The sequence below is a fragment of the Triturus cristatus genome, chromosome 7 (assembly GCF_964204655.1).
Source record: "Triturus cristatus chromosome 7, aTriCri1.1, whole genome shotgun sequence".
Taxonomy (NCBI): Eukaryota; Metazoa; Chordata; class Amphibia; order Caudata; family Salamandridae; genus Triturus; species Triturus cristatus.
Window position 1 is genome coordinate 795,782,518 of NC_140590.1, and position 20,634 is coordinate 795,803,151.

The 20,634-nt window shown below is 46.7% G+C and overlaps 1 protein-coding gene across 2 annotated transcripts in view; it reads left to right on the forward strand.

Moving 5' to 3' along the window:
- The window catches only part of FAM114A2 (family with sequence similarity 114 member A2), a 310,681-nt gene that overhangs the window by 27,471 nt on the left and 262,576 nt on the right, over positions 1–20,634 (forward strand). For both annotated transcript variants that reach the window (XM_085617644.1, XM_085617643.1), the window contains exon 2: positions 6,805–6,880. The gene's annotated coding sequence lies outside the window, so the exon portion shown is untranslated. The remainder of the gene's footprint in view (positions 1–6,804; positions 6,881–20,634) is intronic.

Sequence of the window (20,634 nt, forward strand, 5' to 3'; positions counted from 1 at the left end):
CCCATTTAAAGCACAGTGGGGGCAAATAAGCAGCCACCTGTCACTTTTATTATGACTATATAGTTTTGGGTGACACACGCTCTTCCCTTCCTACAACCCCCCTTTCAATCTAGCTGCCCTAAACACGCTGCTCCCGGCAGCCCATGGAATGCCCACAGCTGTGGGGCACCTCCCCTGTTTGTCGCTATGCTTTGGTGTTGTCCGTGCCTATTCGTAGTCATATTATGGTAGTCGAAATGGGGTGGGGGTGGAGGGTGAACTGACCCTCAACGTCTGATTTAACTCCTGCATCGCTGAAGTGCATCGCGGGGAGCTCGCCGCATGTGCAGCCCAAGCGGGTGCAGAGCTCAGGGAGATGGATAAAGGGAGATGTGATGGAGGGAGTTGTAACTATTTCTTCGCACTGCATCTTTGAGAATCAACAGAACCACGAGCGCCTTGTAGCTTTCAAGTCCCGGATCCAGCCCCACCCGCTCTAACCTCCTCCTTATCAATCGCTGTTTTTCCCAACAGCCACGTTGACCCACATCGCCCCACGCCCTGCTCAATGTCTCTGCGCCTGTCAACCTCCTCCGTTGCGCCTTTTTTCTCTCTCACTGACTGTGACCCTCCCTTCATGCGTATCTGTCGGAGTCTGTCTCCCTCCGTTCCCATCTCCCTCTCCACCCTAACAAATGCATTCCCTCTTTCTTTGCATCGCTTCTTCTCTCCTGTGTTTTGTCTCACTTTTTAGGTCTCGCCTGAGCCAGCGCTTTAGCGCTGCTCTGGCGAGAGCTTTAGTAAGCCGGGTTTTGGAAGTGCAAACTAGTGGCTTTTCAGGCCTCCAGCTACAGTGCATGTGCTCCGGGCGTGTGCACCATTTGACCGCCTGCGTGATCGCTTTCTCGGCCGCTTTGATGTTCTCAGTAAGCCGCATGGCCACAGAGAACATCAAAGCGGCCGCGAAAGTGCACACCTTTTGCCAGCCTGCGTGCCTCTCTCCCCGTAGTGCGCATGACTGCCCTACCCCCCTCCCTTATCCCACTTCCTTCTTGTTTTATGTGCAGTCCATAAATTGTAATCGTTCTAATACAGTATAGTGAGCTATGAAAGACGTGGCTCCTACTCCTTGTAACCATACCGTCTTATGTTATATATCCTGTAAATTAATTTACACAGGTAATCATTTACTGTTAATGTAGAACGTTTGTGTGTGATGTAAAGTGCTTAATGTTAAATTCAGTTTCTGTTTAACGGGAGGTGGCGTGGATATTTTTTAATTGTTGACAAAACCCGCTTTTATGTTCTAAAGTTATTTCTACGGTAACAAGTAGTAGAAAACACATATTGCACACATGATTTTAAGTACGCCACTTATTGAGGACATGCCCGGTTTCCGAGCCTGTGAAATGGCCACTTTTAAAATGTCTGTTTTTTTCAAGCGCGGGCTATTGTGTAAAGCTTGATTTGAATCCAAACTCTACCTTTTCCTTAGATTAGTCCAGAGTCAAAATGTGCAGTTAGGGACTGGGAAGTGTGTCATCTGTGCCCAAACTACATTACAGTGGTGCTATACATTTGCAGAAGATTTAAAAAAAAAAAAAAACAGGGACCAAATCTACTAGCGTTTGTTCTTTTGGTTCTATTTACACGGGGTGGGGAGAGAAATCACTGTTTATTAAGCAGTCATTCGAAGACAGGCACTATTGATATTTTTTGTGCGTCTGAACAGTAGAGAATTGAGAAGGGGTATTGCATAACGCCTAACATAAACAAGCATTGGCATAGCCAATAGGTCTCACTTTTGAGACCTTATAAGTATTTAGTTATGCAGCACAATTTTCTTGGTGCAACATCACTGTTGCATGGCTAAACACTTATAAGGTCCCAAAGGCGAGAACTATTGGCTGTGCCAATGCTTTTTATTCTCGTCTCCTTCAGAACCAATTACAGTTTCTCTCCTTTCACCCGCTTAGTGTCCTCCCTCCACGGATTAAATGTTATCCATTCCCCAGTAACCCGGCATCTGCCTCACGCCGTCACTTTCCATCACATGCCCGCTTCCACCCGGCTAGTTACCGGCCCACCTTTCCCTCCCCATCCCGTACTCTTTCTCTGTCTTTATCCCTCATTCTCTCCCGTCCTTCTCCCGTGTCCTCTTCCCTACACCCCCCCTCCCGTTACAGGTTCATTTACATCCTATCTCCTGGTTGTCTGACATCCTCATCGCCTTCTTATTTATTTTACACGTCCTCTAAAAAACATACGCACCTATCTTTCTCTCCGTTACCCGGTCGGGTGTCCGTGGAGCTTCCCTACTCTTCGCTCCTTCTTTTTAACTCTTTTTATTTTTCCGTCGCTCGCTCTGGTTCTTCTTAATTTTTCATTCATTCATGGTACCCTCTCTCTTTCGCCACACGCCTCCCACGCTTCATATCCCACTTTTCACCAATTCCTCCTTTCTTCTACTTTACTAGAAGTTGGCCAAACCCGTTCGCCAAGCTAATCATGATATAAAATAGTAGTCATGCCTTCACTAACCACATTGCTTGCTAAACAAGCATTGGCACAGCCAATAGGTCTCGCTTTTGGGACCTTATAAGTATTTAGTTATGCAGCACAATATCCTTGGTGCAACAGCATCAACTGTTGCATGGCTAAAAACTTATGTTAATGTTAATTATATTTATACAGCGCAGCTGTTACCCGGAGGTGTCCTGGCGCTAGTTACATCTCCTGTGGCAAAAAATGGAAGAAGTTTATTGGGCAAAGAGCCAGGTCTTTAGGCTTTTTCTGAAAGCTAAGAGGTTTGTGATGCTTCTTAATTGGAACGGCAGGTCGTTCCAGGCTTTGGCTACACCGTAAGTAAAACCTCTGCCTCCCCATCAAACTTTTTTTATGCGTGGCACTAAGACCAGCTGAGCCCCTAATAAACGAAGTGGTATTTTCGGTGTGTACCAGTGTAAATGCTGTTTTAAATAGTCAGGTCCTGAACCCTGCAGCGCCTTAAACACTAGACAAAGGGCTTTGAAGCGAACTCGGTTCCTTACCGGTAGTCAGTGCAATTTGTGTATTTCCTTGGCAATGGGTGCAAACCGAGGTGTGGCCGAGCGCAGTCTGGCTGCTGCATTCTGCAGTATTTGAAGTTTATTTAGGAGCCTTTGTTGAACATTGAGGTACAGACTGTTACAGTAGTCCAATCTCGAGATTACGAGAGTCACAACACTGTTTGCCGGCTGTTCGAGGGCAGGAACGGCAATATTTTTCTGATTGTTTTGATCACATAAAAGGTTTTAGATGCCACCGAATTAACCTGTTGACCAAAGGCGAGACCTATTGGCTATGCCTATGCTTGTTTAACCATGTTATGTTGCCACTATTGCTCTATGTGCTGTATTCACCTTTGGGACAGTAGTCCTCCGTTAGTACTGAGGGCACACTTGGTGCACCCCTCTAGCATATGAATCTTGACGGCTTCGAAATCCAACTTTTCTAGAATACCAGGTCACAGGGATTTACCCTGTACACCATCCTTACCCTTAAGAGCACACTGCCAGAAACCCCCCCAAAAACATGGACAGTCTTGGACCAACTCACTTCCAAAGAAATGTAAACTCTTTCTTCCAGAAAGGGACTTCCAAACTGTTGTTCCAGCCCTCATACACTTACATCTGGATTTTGGTAACATGCTGCTTAGATTCTCCCAGACTCCACTTTGGTCCTTTGTTAATGGAATCCTATATACTGCAGCACATCCCATCCAGAGCCTGAGGAAGTATGATCACATCACCACCATATTGATGGAACCCTGTTGGCTCTACCATCATGACTAGCTTCATCATTTACCAAGCTATCACAGCCACCACCTCTGCTTATCTTGCCATAAAACTCCACATCTCTGGTCGCTCTCAGTTCACTGCAGCCAGGACGGCAGCAGACTGCAGACTAAGCAGTGTATAAAACAAGCATTAAAAATGCAATAGGTCTCGCCTTTGATTAAGTTAAAGCCATTTGCTTTGCTATAGAATACCATTAGCAAAGCAAATGGCTTTAACTTAATCAAAGTCGAGACCTATTGCATTTTCAATGCTTGTTTCGTATACTACATGTAAATCATACACGAATGCTGAACAGCTAATTTTACTTTTGAAATCTAATATTTTTAAAATAAATGAACCTTGCAACTGTTGACGTTGTTGTACTGTACACTTCTGGAGCCACAAATTTCAAATCACCTCATCGGGTTGTGTTCCTATACTGTTCTGTACAAGAGATTTTTTTATACTCTAGTCAATAACCGAAGACAAATGTCTGCGAGGACTGCAACTCCCAACAAACCCGTACCTCTGCAATGACTACGACTCCCGGCTTGCCCCATTGCAAAATGGCTACCTGCTGTCGGGTCGGAAAACGGTTCCAGCAAGAGGCAAGAAACCGGCTAGCCTCAAATGGACCCCAGCTGTCCCCGGAGTTACGAAGCGAGCTAGAGAAAGCGCAGAGAAGTGACCGGTCCGGCATAGTGTCCTTCAGAGCTCTGCGGGAGTTGCGGAAGACATTACAACAGAGCGGTGAGGAAAGCTATAGGAAGCTAGGGTATGTTGCTGAAGGAGACTAGAGGAAAGTGGATCTGGTGTATGATTTGAGGCCGGGCTGTGGTGTTAGGGGGCAGTTGTAGGACTTTGGTATGGATGAAGTGCTAAGTGAGAGAGAGGGTCAACACCTGGCTTGGAGACTAATTCTGGGCAGTGACTAAAAATTCAGGACAAATTCATCTCGAAAGTTCAGTTTTATGGACACATATAAGGATGCCACTCAATATTATCAAAGTATCTATATAGACGGCCGACACAAAGAAAAATCAAATACCACCTGACCTGTTTCATGCTCATCACTCTGCACTTGTAGCAGTGGTTCATACGTTCATGTCCTCGAGCCGCCGTGGATCCCTGCCACCGGAAGCCTGACCGGATCAATTAAGGTTTGACCTTTGCTGTTGGGCGCCACTGGCGAGGAGCTGTTGCAGTGGTTACTGAGGAGCGATTTTGTGCCTTACAAAGCACCTTCCCTCTGAGTTATGGCCACAGTTTACAGCAGGAGTTAAAATTCTCCTCCCATTGCGTTCCCTCTCTCTGGGTGGATCGATAGCCGGCACTCGGCTAATGACCTCTCTGTCCCCCGGCATGGAGCATCACTCACTGTGTCCACGAGTCAGCAGGCCCTCTTGGACACTGACTAATCACCTTCATTAGACACAGGGCCGCAGTCACACCATGGATCCTAACGCCCCGTGCAGGTTTCAGTGCACAGTGTGGAGTGAATACCTGCATGGGACGTGGGGCTGAGGTGTCCCCACAGAAATAGTCCTTCAGTTCTTTCCGGCTTTTCCGTGCAGTATAACATCAAGCCAAGGTCTCCTAGGTTATACCGCCCATCGCCAGCCCCTGCTAATGCAGGGAACATAACTAGACTTTGTTCTATCTTTTTTTTAACTAGACCCGAGAAGTCGGGTATGAGACCGCTTTACACGAGCACCTGTTTAGACACATTCACTTTTGTGAGGCACAGGGACATTAAGTGATTTGCCCAGAATCACAGGATGTTGAGCGTCGATGCCGAGACTCGAACCCGGTCCCCACGCTCTAGCCGTAAGGCTACATGCTCTCGTATCTGCTGGTACATACGGAGTTGACGACATCAACGTCACGCTGTATGTGATAATGTGAGGTTTTAAAATGGCTTTGAGTGAACTGCTAAGACGCTCACTTTATGAGGCAAAAAGCAATCCTGTGCAAACCGAGACCCGAAGACTCCGGAAGATACCATCATTCTGCTTTTAGTAACAGTCAGAGGACAAACAAGCTCCCATGAACCTGTAGAGCACAAGTAAACAAGCAGCAGGGTGGATTAGATAAAAGCAAAGAACAAACGAGATCAGCACAATCTATTTGAAAAAGAAAAGTCATGTTAAATTTAAACCTTATAAAAGGATAAACCTACAAATTAAATATGCAGATATTTCCAGTGCATTTCCTAAATATTTACGTATACCAATAAAAACAAGAGACGAGCCCCCCCCCCCCCCTCCGCTGCCTGCTAGGCAACCTGCGACGCTGGGCCAATCCCAGCGCGGCTTGCGGTGACGTAGGAGCTTACAGCAGATGAAGCTCCCGGCGGTGATTTCTTGTCTTTATGGGGCCATGTGTTTGAAACACATGGCCCCATGAAGATAAGAAACCTTTTACCACGCACGTAAGTCAAGCGAGCCAGTCCAACTGGGACGGCTCTAAAAGAGAAAAGTGTACGTCACTGGAAGCTCTTTTCCAATGGCTGGCCACCGTTTAGCATATACGTCACACCAGCCAATGGAAAAGAGGGGCGGGGCTTAAACCCTGCTAGTGAAATCTACCCAAAAACATAAAATCTCGCCAGCGAGACTGCGCATGTCTGCGCAGCCTACGCTAGCCGAGACCTAAAAAGGTAGCTAGCATGTCTTTTCCATCTATGCACCAAGGATCTGGAACAACATTTCCATGCTCCCTAGGATCTAGGCGAATGTGTCTGGGTTATAAGAAAGAAACGTGTTCAAATCCTATTCAAATTTGTGCGCCCATATCTAAAACTCATTGCAAATGGCAGAGTAAGAGTATTTAAAAATATGTTAACGTACCTTTCTGTACTTGGGAGGGATGACGCCATAATCAATTATGTAAATCTTTTTGTTTGAATATGTTCTATTGTTTTTCAAAAAAAGATTTTCAATTATGTTAATTATGGGAAAATGACTGTAGTTCATTCATAATCCTAGTTGTGATATGTTTGTTCTAGGCTCGCAGAAGAGATATCATAGCCTGCCTGAGAGACAACAGCACCACCCATCGAGGAATCAGAATCTAATTTTATGGTAAGTCTTGCCTCAATATCCGGTTTATCATTGTTTTAGTATGCTCTTGAGTTCAACAGACATTATGGAAAGCCTTATCACACCTGCACCCCTCTGCGTCATTTTTGCATTGCTCTAGGCGTGGATGTTCATGTCAGTGGAAGGATATTCCTCATAACTTTCCTTTGTAGACTACCAAGTGAGGGAGTATGTAGCCACCCAGAAAAGTCAGCATATCTTAATGTTGTTTAGATTGATTGTGTTTGATGTTAATTCTTATAGCTGCCATAAGCATCATCTCAAATAATCAAGAGTGGGGAGGAAAATATTTAACAAGATCTTGCAGCCGCACTTCTCCAGAATCAATATACGATACACACAGAGGGAGCAGTTCTCAAGTAAGGGATGGGATTGACCCTATTGATAATGCATGACACCCAACAAGTGTGTGAGGGCTCTTTGATCTGATCACTCAGATCCCCTGGAATCTGGATGGTCGGACTGTTGATTCCACCCAATAGGGTTAATCCCGTCCCTTACTTGAGGAACTGTTCCTTCTGTGTGTATCATAAGCATAATTTCTACACTTAATTATGATTTCAAGAAGACTTGGCTATTTTTTTAATCAACTTGTTCCACACTTGAATTGAGTAGCTGCTGATGGCAGCTTTATATATCCTTTCTGTAATTTATTTCGCAATAAGCTTACTTTGTGAATATATATATATATATATATATATATATATATATATACACACACACACACTGCTGTCTTTACAAGAACTTTAATTTAAAAGGTGCAGTCTTTTGTTTTCAGGCAATAAGTCTGTAATATCAACGGTCACCCTGGTTTTACTGTTCAATGAAGTTGCTTACGTTTTAGGTCATCATTTTGGTGGGGTCCTGTTAAGTACAGAGTCACAGATTGGTGTGCATTAATATGTTAAGCAGGCTATTTTCTGAAAATGACTGTCTGGATAAGATGAGAGAGTGGGGAGTTTTGTCTCTTCTTCCTGTATTGGGAGAGGGGAACAATTTTAGAGCTATGGCATACCTCTGGGAAATTCACACAATGTAGTTATTTTTGAGTTCATAACTCTTTTGACCTCTAACTTGCCAAAGATACTGGTCTTGTTGAATAATTAGTATCCCACCTCCGCTAGATTTGTCAGTTGAACTTATCCCCAGTTGACATCTGATACATTTACTGCTGTGATGCATGTCCTCTTGGGCAGTTTCTCTAGTAAGTAGATTAGACTTGTGAACTTCTTACCAACTCAGGGCACTTTTAATATGCATCCTTCTATGCCATTCACCTCGGGTGCAGATTCAGATTACTATTGAATATTGAAGACCTCCTGCAGCACTAACTATATGCATGAATCTCTGTTAGTTAAGTAAGCATATGAATAACTGCAGCAAGGACATTTAGCTGTCCAGACCATTTATTCAAACAAATCCTGCATTTATCTCTACTTTTAATAAGCTGTGATGCAAGCGAGACCACTTTTACAATTGCAATGCATGATCTGAAATTTGAGGAAAGTCTGCATACCTCATTGACCCTAAACACTAATTATGGGCGATCGATGGCGTATTCTTCACATTTACAGTTCTTATTACGAGTTGCCTGGAACCGTATTCCGCAGGGGATACTGCTTCAAGCAATTGCTGGTTTTCATTTGTCTGATCCTGGAATTACTGGGCCTGCAGATACCGGACCGGGTATCTAGGACCTGCCAACACTGGATCTGGACCTCACAGAGGACCTGATCGAGCTGCAAGAAGCTGCTGTGCCTTGCTCCAGTGCACGAGAGTGTGTGGTTTTGTTAGTATTCAGCTGTACTCAAACCTTCTTTAATTATAACATTACATTTCCAGAAACCATGCAGAACATCTGATGCTGTAAAATTTCTCACTATTTGCAAATGTATTATTCTTACCATCTGCATATTTGTAGGAAATATGCCTTTTCTGCATGGTCACCTCAGATGTTTCTGCTTTTTTTTGGACTCTACTTTTTCTGTCTTTAGAACTCTCTACACTTTGCCCTTCTTACCAAGAATAAAGTACTTGTGTTTCCCCCACTGAACATGGTGAAATTGGATCATTCCTAATTAACACATTTAACTTGCCTGTAAATCCCTAATATATGGTGTAGAAAATGCTCTCTGGGTATGGAATTTAAAAGTATGGACTGTAGCACCTATTGTGTCATCCACAGAGTGGTTCTATAAAACATGGCTTCGGGCCTACCATGTTAGCCTGACTGCTGAAGTATAAAACCTGCAGTGCGACCTGTCAAAATACCCCTTTGTGATGGGCAAAGACCTCCCTTATTAATAAGTCACCCCGTATATAGGCCTTGTAGCCCACAATGAGTACATGGTATTTAAAAGTGGGACATCGACCAAGGTGAGGTTAATATGTTTGAGCAGTTGAAAGTCGAGTTTGAATTACCAGAATCTGGACTGGTATATTTAGTGTTACATTGTTGGTCTTATGACCCTAAAGTGAAACAGGGGGCAAGTAGACAGCTCACTTCCTTTGAGAAATATCTGATCACACCCACTAGTGATCAACAAACTATATCCTGCATATATCTGATGCTTAATTCTCAGTTAGGGGTTGAGAAGCCCACATTCCAATGATCTTGGGAAAGAGAACTCCAGATAAAGCTAGATGATCGACAATTGGAGGACATCACCACACCGCGCCAGTAACTTTGCCACCCATACTGGGGGAAGGGAAACAATGTGAAAAAGGTTGTATAGATGGTATTATACACCAGTGAACCAGGCTTGAATAAGACATCTATGTAAGGTGGTGGAGGGTGTGTGGTTTGCCTCAGATCTGACCTTTCTGGGAATTGGTATTGGATACCATCAAGAAGATAACAAGCTCTACAGTACTGTGCTGTCTTGAAGCAGGGTTGCTGGACTGGCCGCTTTGGAAATCTACTTTGATCACTTTGGGGCCTGGAGATGGTCCTCTGAAACACACATGGCTAGACCTAGAGAAAGAATATACAGATTTGTGGAACCATTGTTGACTTACCTTGGGAATGATTTTAAGGAGTTGCATTGCCCCAAGGGACTTTAAGATCTTAACATATTAGAAAATTCCAAACTTGAGATCTGCTATATAAAGTTAACAGGAGACAATGGTTGATCACCGTTTCCCAAATTTGGTGCACATTACTCACATGATATGGCTGGTCACATTTTAGGCAGCAAGGGACTAAGGACAGACAAGTGTGGAGGGGGCATGTTTACAGTTCTATTCATGGGGGGTTTGGTGAGGTATTATGTGAAAATTACTGTTTTATGTTTAAACTTAAATGTGAATGAAAATATATTTACACTAAAAGTGAGACATGTAGAAAATTAATATCACCATGTCCCTACAGTGACAAGTTACCAAAAGCTATGATCACTGTTTCAGGCCTGGCTGTCCTATACAGAAACCCAGAGTACAGGTTAAATTATCAATACCGTTATCTAGGGTATGGGACCTACAAAAAAATATTGAACCACTATTTTTTATGGTTATTAAAAATCCAATTCAGCGGTGAAGTCAGACGTTTAACAAGTATAAAGGAAAAGTAAGATTTAGAAAGCTATCTTTATCCTACCTGACGGTTAATTGGCATTAACTCTATGGCAGCTGCCCAGTCTGTACTTGGGCTTGTAATTAAGGTGAAATCCCTGCAAAGTCCCTTTCTGAAGTGGGATAGTGCTCCAGGCAGTTATTGGTGTTCGACTTTCAGACTTTCACTGGGAACAGTCCACTAGGCGTTTCCAACCTGAGCTACATCGCAGATATTTCCATCTTCAAAGGTCAGGCAAGGAAGTAATTGTCTGGTAAACGAGTCTTGATGTTTCCGGTTCGTGGAGCTGCAATGTAGCTACAGCCACCCTAAGCACTAGAGGTTAGCTGTCACAAGCACCGTTACCAATAACCTCATCCCCCTAGTCACATGAGATGTGAAGCAACACTGACCCATAGCTAGAGGCTGACCAGCTTGAAATAGAATCAAAGCACTATGTATAACTGTTATTAAAAATCAATTTCCATGATGAAGTTGAATTTTTAATAAATAGTAAGGAAAAGTAACTTTAAGAAAGTTACCCATTTTGTGCATGAACTGTCATGAGGCTAATTAGCATAAGCCTCTGCCAGCTTTCAGCCTGTGCTCAGCCTTGAATAGGTGTGAGTGTGAAATACCTCCCAGGAAGGTGCAAAAAGAATAGGCTGACCTGAACGGGCAGAGATGAGTCCTCCAAAAAGACAATTCCGATTAGAGGCTGTGGGCATCCATAACAACACACCATTTAATCCTGCTTGACAGATCTGTTGAGTCACGTGCAACACTTGGGTCACACTTGAAAGGGAGAGAACAAGATGCCTAGATCTAGTAGATCTTCTGCCTGGTTGCTGAGCAACCTTGATTTTGTCCTACCAGACTTCTGGCTCTGGGTTTGTTGTGGGTATGGTACCTGCTTCAAACTGTATTTTAGCGTTAGATGTTGAAGGACAATAGGATTACCTTTGCTCACTCCCCATACACACACACCCAGCCAGGCCTCGGAGCCCAAGTTGAGTGTGGCTGAAAACATTCGCCAACTTGAAAAGCGCTGTCACAATGCATTTTGGGCCTGTTTGCAGGAGGCCATAAAGGAACTGCTGCAAACATGAAAAGGGTTATCCCTGAGAACTTTTACTCCACTGGTTTGGAAGGGGGCAGGAGACACCCCTCCCATACTCGCAAAGGAGGCGTGGGAGTGGATGTGTTTTTTATGAGTGCTTGTAGAAACGGCCTTACTGAGTATGCATAATTCGGAAAACTGGAATAGAATGTCTTTGCTTTGGGACTCAGAGAAAGTAAGATTTTTTTTCCTTCTAATTTGCTGGGGCACAGAGAAAGGTCTCAATGCTCTATTACTAGGAGTTGCCTTTATTGCACTGTTGTACATACTGATGCATTTACTTTGGCAACAAACATTAAATGGCATTCATACTACTAAAATACAATTAAACAACTAAACTTGACAGAGCCTCCAAAACAGCAGGAATTCAAAGTATGTATTTTCCTAAACTAGCATTCCAAGCGTGTCTTTATAAATGAGTGCCTTTTCAATGACAGTCGTATTTTATTTTTCATTATTAGCGAGAACCTTAGTATAGGTTGTATTCGCCCTAACACTTAAATCTACTTTTTGAATGTATACTTGTTTATTCTGATGTGATTTTCACTTAAGCATGTATTCCCTCTAATTGTTCCGTAATTAAAAAATACAATTCTCCTCAATGTGGAGACTGACAAATAACATTTATTGTAGTAGATTTTACCTGCGAAATTCTGCATGTCCCAGAGAGTTCGCGAGAATGCTGTAGGGTAAAGCACTACGGGAGCATCAACTTGGGGATCTGGGAATGGGACGAGGGAAGGGAATGGGTTGTCTTGGAGGCATTGGGGGCTGGAGGTGAATTGAATGAATGTCTCCTTTTCTAAAGCGTTCCAATACCTTGTGGTTGAGTTAACATTACCAAATAATGGCAAAAACAACAAAAGTCAAAGCCTTTCATGAAACAGGACGGGACAAAGGCATCTTGCCTCTGGATTATTTATTGTGCTGAGTGTATGCCAACACAGAGGGAAGAAGCAAACAGATGGTCGGAGGGAGCAGATGGCAGAGCCAGCTACAAAACATGCTATCTGTAGAGTGGCCAAACATAGAGAAAAAAATAGTGCCCAAAAACCAACATACAAGCACAAAAGTGTAAAGGTACAAGTAATGGGGCGATGCTCCGTGTAAGGGAACAACCCACGAAAAGAAGACACATAAAGGGAGGATTAACCACCTGCAAACTAAGCTTTTTAAAGGAGTCTCGAAAAAATAAATGAAAGGCAATGGGCGGGCTGTAAGCCCATAAAATATGTCTCAAAGAGAAAGCGCAAGCCTAGACCTAAAAAGAGCCAGAGGGTCTTTTTTATGCATTTCATCCAGTAGTTTTTCATCACTTACATGGGTATTTGGGTATCACATTTTACCACTAAGGCAGTGGTATATTGCTGATTCTACCAGAGCTGTTTGCATCCTCCTATAGTTTCCAGCAGCCTTGGCATTCCTGATGGAGAGGTACTTCATGCCCTTCTCTCTGTCATGGGATGGAAGCGTTCACTTCTCTTTTTAACTGACTCTGTCTCAGTGTTTTACATATCTCCTACTATCCCCATCCTTTTAATGCACTCTCCACCTTCTGCTCCTGTTTGTTTTCTGCCCTGCCACACATATAGTTATCTACAGTCTTCTGCTCGTTGTCTGTGCTTCTTTCCTCATGTCTGGCCATTTTTTGTCTATCACGTAATTACAGTAGTTATTGTGCCCAATTTTCCACTGCCCTGCCCTTGTGGACTAGTTTAATTTCCCAATGTATTCTGTGTGTGCACTGTTGCATGTAGCAATGCTCGCCTAGCGTGGGTTGAATTTGCCTTTGCCATATGCTCTTCGGCTGCATGCTTACGCTTCCACTCATCAGCTCCTGCTTATTTCAGCTCTATCTTTTGCTCCTGCTCACTTGCCAGCTTAGTTTTCAATTCTGACTTTGATGCGGATTACTGTGCATTTCTTGTATATTCCATTGTACTTTTGTTGTTGGTTTCCTAATTCTCATGAGGTATCTCTAGTATTAGCTTTTTGCTTTTATTCCTTACTGCATTTATGTTACAGAGTGTGCATGGCTGTTTTCAGAAAAAGAATCCACAGCTCAGTTTACTCTTGACCCATTTAGGCTTATCTCAAATATTTTTTGTCTTGCTCTCCGCCGTAGGGCCATGCACTAAATGCAGTCCCTGCCCCCAGCAGGGAGCTTCCTTAGTCTTCTGTCAATTCCCATATCTAGCCAGCGAAGTCAGCCTGTTAATCGTGGTCCTTGGACCAACTTCTTTTATAGTCCCAGTTTAGGGGCTGTCATCCTCTCCTTGTCCTTGCTCTTGTTCCGCTTGTTACCTAACTTACCTTCTTGCTATGTTAGAACTTCTGGAGCAGCAAACCTAGTGTAAACGCACCACTGTGCACTAAGAAATAATGCTATCTGTGTGCACTATGGTTGGACAGATTATGTGGCAGAGAGAGAGCCGAACAGAAGAGAGTGCACAGCAGACTAATCGACAATCGCAATAATTAAGGAGATCATTCACTTCTGGCTTACCCTAAGTCGCTACAGAGAAGTGCCATTTGAGTCAGCTCTCCTGCTTTCCTTGCACCGGAGGTGGTGGTGAGCTTGGGTGTGCTCAGGGGGCTGCTCGATTTATTTTGGGGCCCACTGGAAATTGCTGGGAGGACCATTCGGAATGCCCACCCGACTGCGGTGACTGCTGAGCGCCCCGGGGCCTGAGGCTCATCGACATGGACTGATTATAGAACCCTGGACTCAGCTGATGACCTACCTGTGGTGCTCTCTGCGCAATATAGATGAGCTAAATTGGGATGACCAGGCATTTTTACTACGTCAGATTTGGCAATGGCTGGTTGCCTCCCCTTTGCCTCTGACTGCCCACGGTGAAGGCCCTCCTCACTCTTGCCTGTCTCTTCCTGAGGAGAGAAGCCGGCATCGCTCCTTCCCCTGCTGCCCTAGGGTACTCTGGTGCCATCACGATGGGGGACACAGGTGGTGCCTCTCCTCTACCTCACATCCTTATGGGGAAAAGCAGATCCAACTGGGTGCTATCCAGTGAGTCCGCTGGCCAAAAGTGCTTTGGAGTACCATTAAACCATGCTCACTAAACATTCAGAGCAATTTGAGAAGATCCTGCATGTTATTGTGGATACCAAGACCTCGCTAGAAGCAAAAATTGAAGCGGTATCTCTCGACGGGGGCCTCCTCGTGGCGGACCACCGCAAACTGGCTGAGAAGTACGATGAATCAGCAATAAATAAACTGTCCCCTTCAGTGCGTAAATTACAGCTCAAGCTTGTTTCAGTGCAGGAGGAGGTGGCGTCCTTACACGTCAGAGCGGAGGACGAAGATGGGCACTCTAGGTGCAATAATGTCCGCTTTATTGGGTTCCCAGAGCGCTTGGAACTGCCCAGCACTGAGCTCTTTCTTGAGGAGTGGCTTATGGATGCGGGGTTGAAAAACAGTGTCCCTGGCCTGTTCTCTGTGGAGAGGGCACACCGTGTTCCGGAGCACCCGCCTCAGGCTAGAGCACCACCTCGCCCCCTCATTGCACATTTGCTCAAATTGTATGATCAAGACCTTGTTCTCCAACTTTTCCACACGAAGGGCCCTTGGTGATTTGAGAACACATCCATTGCGGCCTATCCTGACTTTGCTCTGCAAGTCCAACGCAAGCGCAGCTCATACATGAAAGTTAAACGACGCTTACGAGAATTTGAAATCCGAAATGCGCTCCTGTTCACGGTGAAACTTAAGGTAAACTCCTCTCATAGTGCGCTACCCCTGAAGATGTCTAGACCTGGCTCCATGCAAAGGGCCTTGTCCGCCACTGTCACAGAAAGGGAGGAGGAGACCTGGGTGACACCTAAATCTAGGTGCAGACGGTGCAAGAAACCGTGCACACATCCGGATTTAGAACAAGTGGCCACGCGTGGGTAGGCAGCCGTGCGTCATCATGTCAACCCTTTTGCTACCCTGCGGGACAGGCCACCCAAGGACTCCAGTTCCAATGCCTGTGCTTCTGAAGCCACTTCCACCTCCAGCACCATGGCTCCTAAGGTAACCTCAGCAGGAGATGGCCCAGATGGGGGTGGCCCACACTTGCTGGTTCAGATTCGTGCATCCTAGGGGTACCCGCCTCCCATATTCGCCGGCAATTGCTGTTTGGGACCTACTGAAATTGCAAGGTATGACTCGGAGCCCTGACAGGGGTCTCTGGAAGGATGCAGGCATTGAGCAGCTAGGGAACCTGTATCTTGAGGGTGTCATCATACCCTTTTAGGAATTCATGGATACCTATGGCTTGACTGCTGACTAGTTCCTAACCTACTACACTATACAGCGTGCACTGCGACCCACCTGTGGTGGTGGGGAAGAGGTGCCCCCCACTTCGGCGGTGCTGCACATGCTGTTCTCCGGTGGCACACGGCATGCTATCAAAACTCTCTACACGGCGCTGCATGGGACCTCACCTAACTGTACGATGGCTGCGCGCACCCGGTGGGACGCAGTACTACAGCAGCCTCTGTCGGACGGAGCCTGGACCCGGGCGCTTCAGATGGTCAAGGGGGTATCTTGCAACCCCAAGTTCAGGTTCACACAGTTTAACTATGTTCATCAGGCCTAGCTTGCCTCTCAGCGCATCAAACAAATGTTTCTGATTCTTTCCCCCACCTGCACTTTACAGGCACCAGAGTTCTCCCATATGGTACGGGACTTCCCAGTATTACAACTGACCTGGCACAAGGTAACAGAAATGGTGGCAGAATGGACAGCACATCCCCTCATTCCTACCCCTTCCTCCTGTCTGCTGGGACTCTGGCAGCAAGAAAGATGACAAGCACTTGCATTGATTATTGACCTTGCCTTTGTTTTCTTCAAACACAAGGTGGCCATGGCCTGGAAGGTGCCTGTCCTGTCTGAACTCCAGCTCTGGCTCCGTGTTCTATTGACATGGACTCAAGTATAGGCTCAGCTTTTTAAAGAGGATCGCCTCTCTTCCGCTTTCGTTTTCCAACTATGTTTGCCACCTGGAGCTGGGCTTACCATATATAACTGATATAGTGAAATTAGCCCCGATCATGCTCTGGCACTGTGGCGCGGTGGAGGAGACAGAGAGACAGGGAGATGTGGTTGAACACTCTTTTATTTCCCAGTTCAATCTTATAGCTAAAGGTTTTCCAGGTAAACAATAAGCATCTTTTCTGGGGACGTTGTCTTCGCTCTCTTACATCAGAGGAGCTTATCCCGAGGTTTCAGGAGGCCGGAGACTGAAGGAGTGCTTCCATCGGGTAGACGCCGCAACTCCGGGAGAAAACAAAGAAAAGAAAACAAGACCTGGTAAGGGGAGCGTTTGCGTGTTCTAATCGGTACAGGGAAAGGGAGTCCGGGACTAGGCACCCGACCAACACTAGTGAGTTTTCTATTCTGCTCCTCTAAGAGTCAGTACGTTCTTCACAGCTTGGCCTCTGACTATCTGTGTGTGTATACGCGGACCTGCCTGCCCTCGCTGTGCCCGGTTTCCCTTTTCCCCACACAGCCCCCAGTTGGCCCCGTACATTTTGAAGCCACGACCCTCCTGGGCCGTGGCTGGATTTGGCGCGTTGCTGGAGAGGATCCGGGTCCCTCTTTTCCTTTTCTCCGTCCGGTGGCCTCTCGACGTACTGGGCTTCTGCTCCCGTGTACGCGATGGAGTCAATCCGCAGTTTGGCGAGTCCGGGTTCTACAAAGATCTTCTCGGTGTGACGACGTTACTCCCTTCACTGGACTCCTGAACGAGAACGCCATTCCCGCTGTCTCTTCCTCTTTGAAAGGGAGGAGATCAGGTAACCAAATCACATGACCGGTTTGAGAAGTCGGTTGCAGAGGAAATTTAAAGGGACAGCGTCCTTCAATAGTCGAAGCAGGGGTCTGAAAATAAAGGAGGGGACAGGGTAGAGGTAATGAGGCAATTGTTCATGGACTTAGTACCCCCAGGGGCACCCCGCTTTCCCCCCTCCCCCAAATTAGGTTACCCAAAGAAGACACAAGAAACAGTTGTAAATGGGTAACAAATGCTGCAGGATTTATTACATAATTCCAGGATATGTAATAGGTGGGTTATCTTACGGGCGATCCAAGGGCAGGCGGCCATCTACTTCACCTGCCCCGCCTGATGAGCCGGGCAGCACGGGAACGACCCGCAAGTGCTGCCCCCCAAGTGATTCTTTTTTCGATCACGTGCCGTTGAAATTCTACTCACACCCCCCCTCTCGGGGCGGAGCGTCGCATAGCAAGCCCCCGGTTGTTCAGGCCCACAACCGCCCGCAGGCCTAGCGGGGCGCCGACCGGCTTCCGGGACCTCTCTGGAGGCTCCTCGTTTTGGCTCAGGCACCACGTGGTGCCGCGCAGAGGTACCCTTTGTACCGGCCTGCTTCCAGATCGCCCTGTAACTCCGCCTGCAACGAAAAGAAAAACATTAAAACGTTCAGCCAAAAAACCCACCCCACCACACCACGCCGGGTAAGCGGTAGGGAGGGTAAAAAGGCGAGGTGGGCGACAAAGAGGTCGCCAGTGAGGGTGGGGGAAGGCTAAATAGCCTTCCCCTCACACCTGGGCCCGGAAGTGACGCGCCTTGCGCGTCACTTCCGGCCCCTGACACGGAGGGGGGGCAACAATCAGGATCCCTGCCCCCGCCCCCCCCGAAGGAGGGAGTGGGGAGGGGTGACCGGGGCCCCGGGGCCACTAAGGCGCCGACCGCCGAGTGGCCCCCTGCGGGGGCCGCGGTCAGCGGCATAGTACCCCCAGGGGCACCCCGCTTTCCCCCCTCCCCCAAATTAGGTTACCCAAAGAAGACACAAGAAACAGTTGTAAATGGGTAACAAATGCTGCAGGATTTATTACATAATTCCAGGATATGTAATAGGTGGGTTATCTTACGGGCGATCCAAGGGCAGGCGGCCATCTACTTCACCTGCCCCGCCTGATGAGCCGGGCAGCACGGGAACGACCCGCAAGTGCTGCCCCCCAAGTGATTCTTTTTTCGATCACGTGCCGTTGAAATTCTACTCACACCCCCCCTCTCGGGGCGGAGCGTCGCATAGCAAGCCCCCGGTTGTTCAGGCCCACAACCGCCCGCAGGCCTAGCGGGGCGCCGACCGGCTTCCGGGACCTCTCTGGAGGCTCCTCGTTTTGGCTCAGGCACCACGTGGTGCCGCGCAGAGGTACCCTTTGTACCGGCCTGCTTCCAGATCGCCCTGTAACTCCGCCACAGCCCTGGAGGCGGCTAACCGTCGCGGCCAGGGCCCCCCACCACCTAGCTCTTTACCTGCACCCTCTATTCACCAATGCTTCGCTTAAATCCAATAAAAACAGGTCCATGCCTATTTGGGAGAGGTGTACTCCATCCAAGTCGAAGTACCCCTTTACATTCCCCCGAATCATCTCATGGCGAATAAAGCCCAAACCCCTTTGGGCGGGACTCAAACCCTGTGAGATCCCTTATAACCACAGGCCCAAGACATACCAGTGAGCTATAGCTCCTGGATTGTAGATGGCCCCATCTATGTCCCCAATCCCTAGACGCTATCCCAATCGGATAGGGTCTGTTGAAATAGAGGGGCCTGTGAAGATGTGCGATAACTATTCGCCCCCCAGCGGGAAGGTTACACCTATTCACAATCCTGGGCCTGCCCGCTTTGACTATTATGACGAGAAGGGTTACTTAACATTTGTACAGTCCCCTCAGATAGTTAACCTGGGGCACAGGAGTGCACCTCACTGCCAGCGCGTGACCATGGGCAAGGGGCGACTCTTGCCCCTGCCCACCATCCCTTATACCTTATAGGAATTATGCCCCTACGGATCCCTCAGTGATGATCCCTTAGGCATACCAGCTTCGGGAATCTGTTTGGCTTAAGCGTTGCGCGCTGTCATAATGTCCCCTTGTATTTGCCCCGCTGACACCCCAGATATTGGGACAGCAGCACCAGTCTCCTGCAGCTGCCGTACGCGACCAGTGATTCCGGTGGGGGGTGCCACCAACCGCAATGGACTATCCTGCCGTGGGATAGGCGACATTAAGCACTGGTGTCCTCGTGTACCTGACGTATAGGAGGGGGGGAACAACATGCACAACTACCTGCCATTTCCGGAGCAGTGGGAATGCCAAAGCAATCATTCCTCAAACATTGTAGCCAAATTATGCTATGACCCCATGTTCCCCCCCAGCTTGTCCACCGCAACCCACTATTTAAATGGCAACTCCTGCAAATGCCTGGCTCCCTGGCTATAGGGCGGGTGTTTTGTCTCCCCTGAGCAACTGGTAGCATGCCCTTGATATACAGAGTGCACCTACTCTGCTGCATCGACCAGACATTTGCGCAGGCAATATTGTTTTTGAAATGTGTCGAACAACTGAATGGTGTCCCTTTGGTTTGTGTGACTGTATGTCTATTGTGCATCCCCCCATGTGCGCCCTGCCTTGATTTGTGTGTCAAGCCACAAACGCTGTCCGACTACCCTGCTCCCTATCCGTGCTACTTTATCAGATCAAGACGTGTCATAAAATTAAATATGTGCCTTCGATGGATGGGGGCTTCAAATAATAAAGCTTTATGTGTGGCTCATGTAGGCCCAACTAATCTGCAGGGCCACTCAGCTCGCTCAGGCAAAGTGCTGCATATTGCCTGGTATTTAGGCGCTAGGTCATTGCGTCATTGCCTCCCTATATTACTACAAAAGGAGCACTACCCTACAACAAGCCGATCTGTTGGCTTTGACAATGCCTCTTAGTTACATAAGATAGATAAGCCACAAATATAGCTTTCTTGCCTAGCCAACCAAGAGCTAGCCGCCCCCAACCACGGCTGCCAAGGTTTCAACTGCTATATGTGACATTCCCATCATTCCAGCGGACTATGATTGACATATAAAAGACTATGAATGACACTTTCATGCTAGCACTCAAACCATGAAAATGAGGAAGACATACCGATATCAGTATTACGCCTATTTGACCAACAAGAAACTCTAAGACGACCAAGGTTTAAGGCTGCTATTGAGAGATATTCCGGAGCTTGGAGTGTGCATGTGTGATACAGTAACATATATAC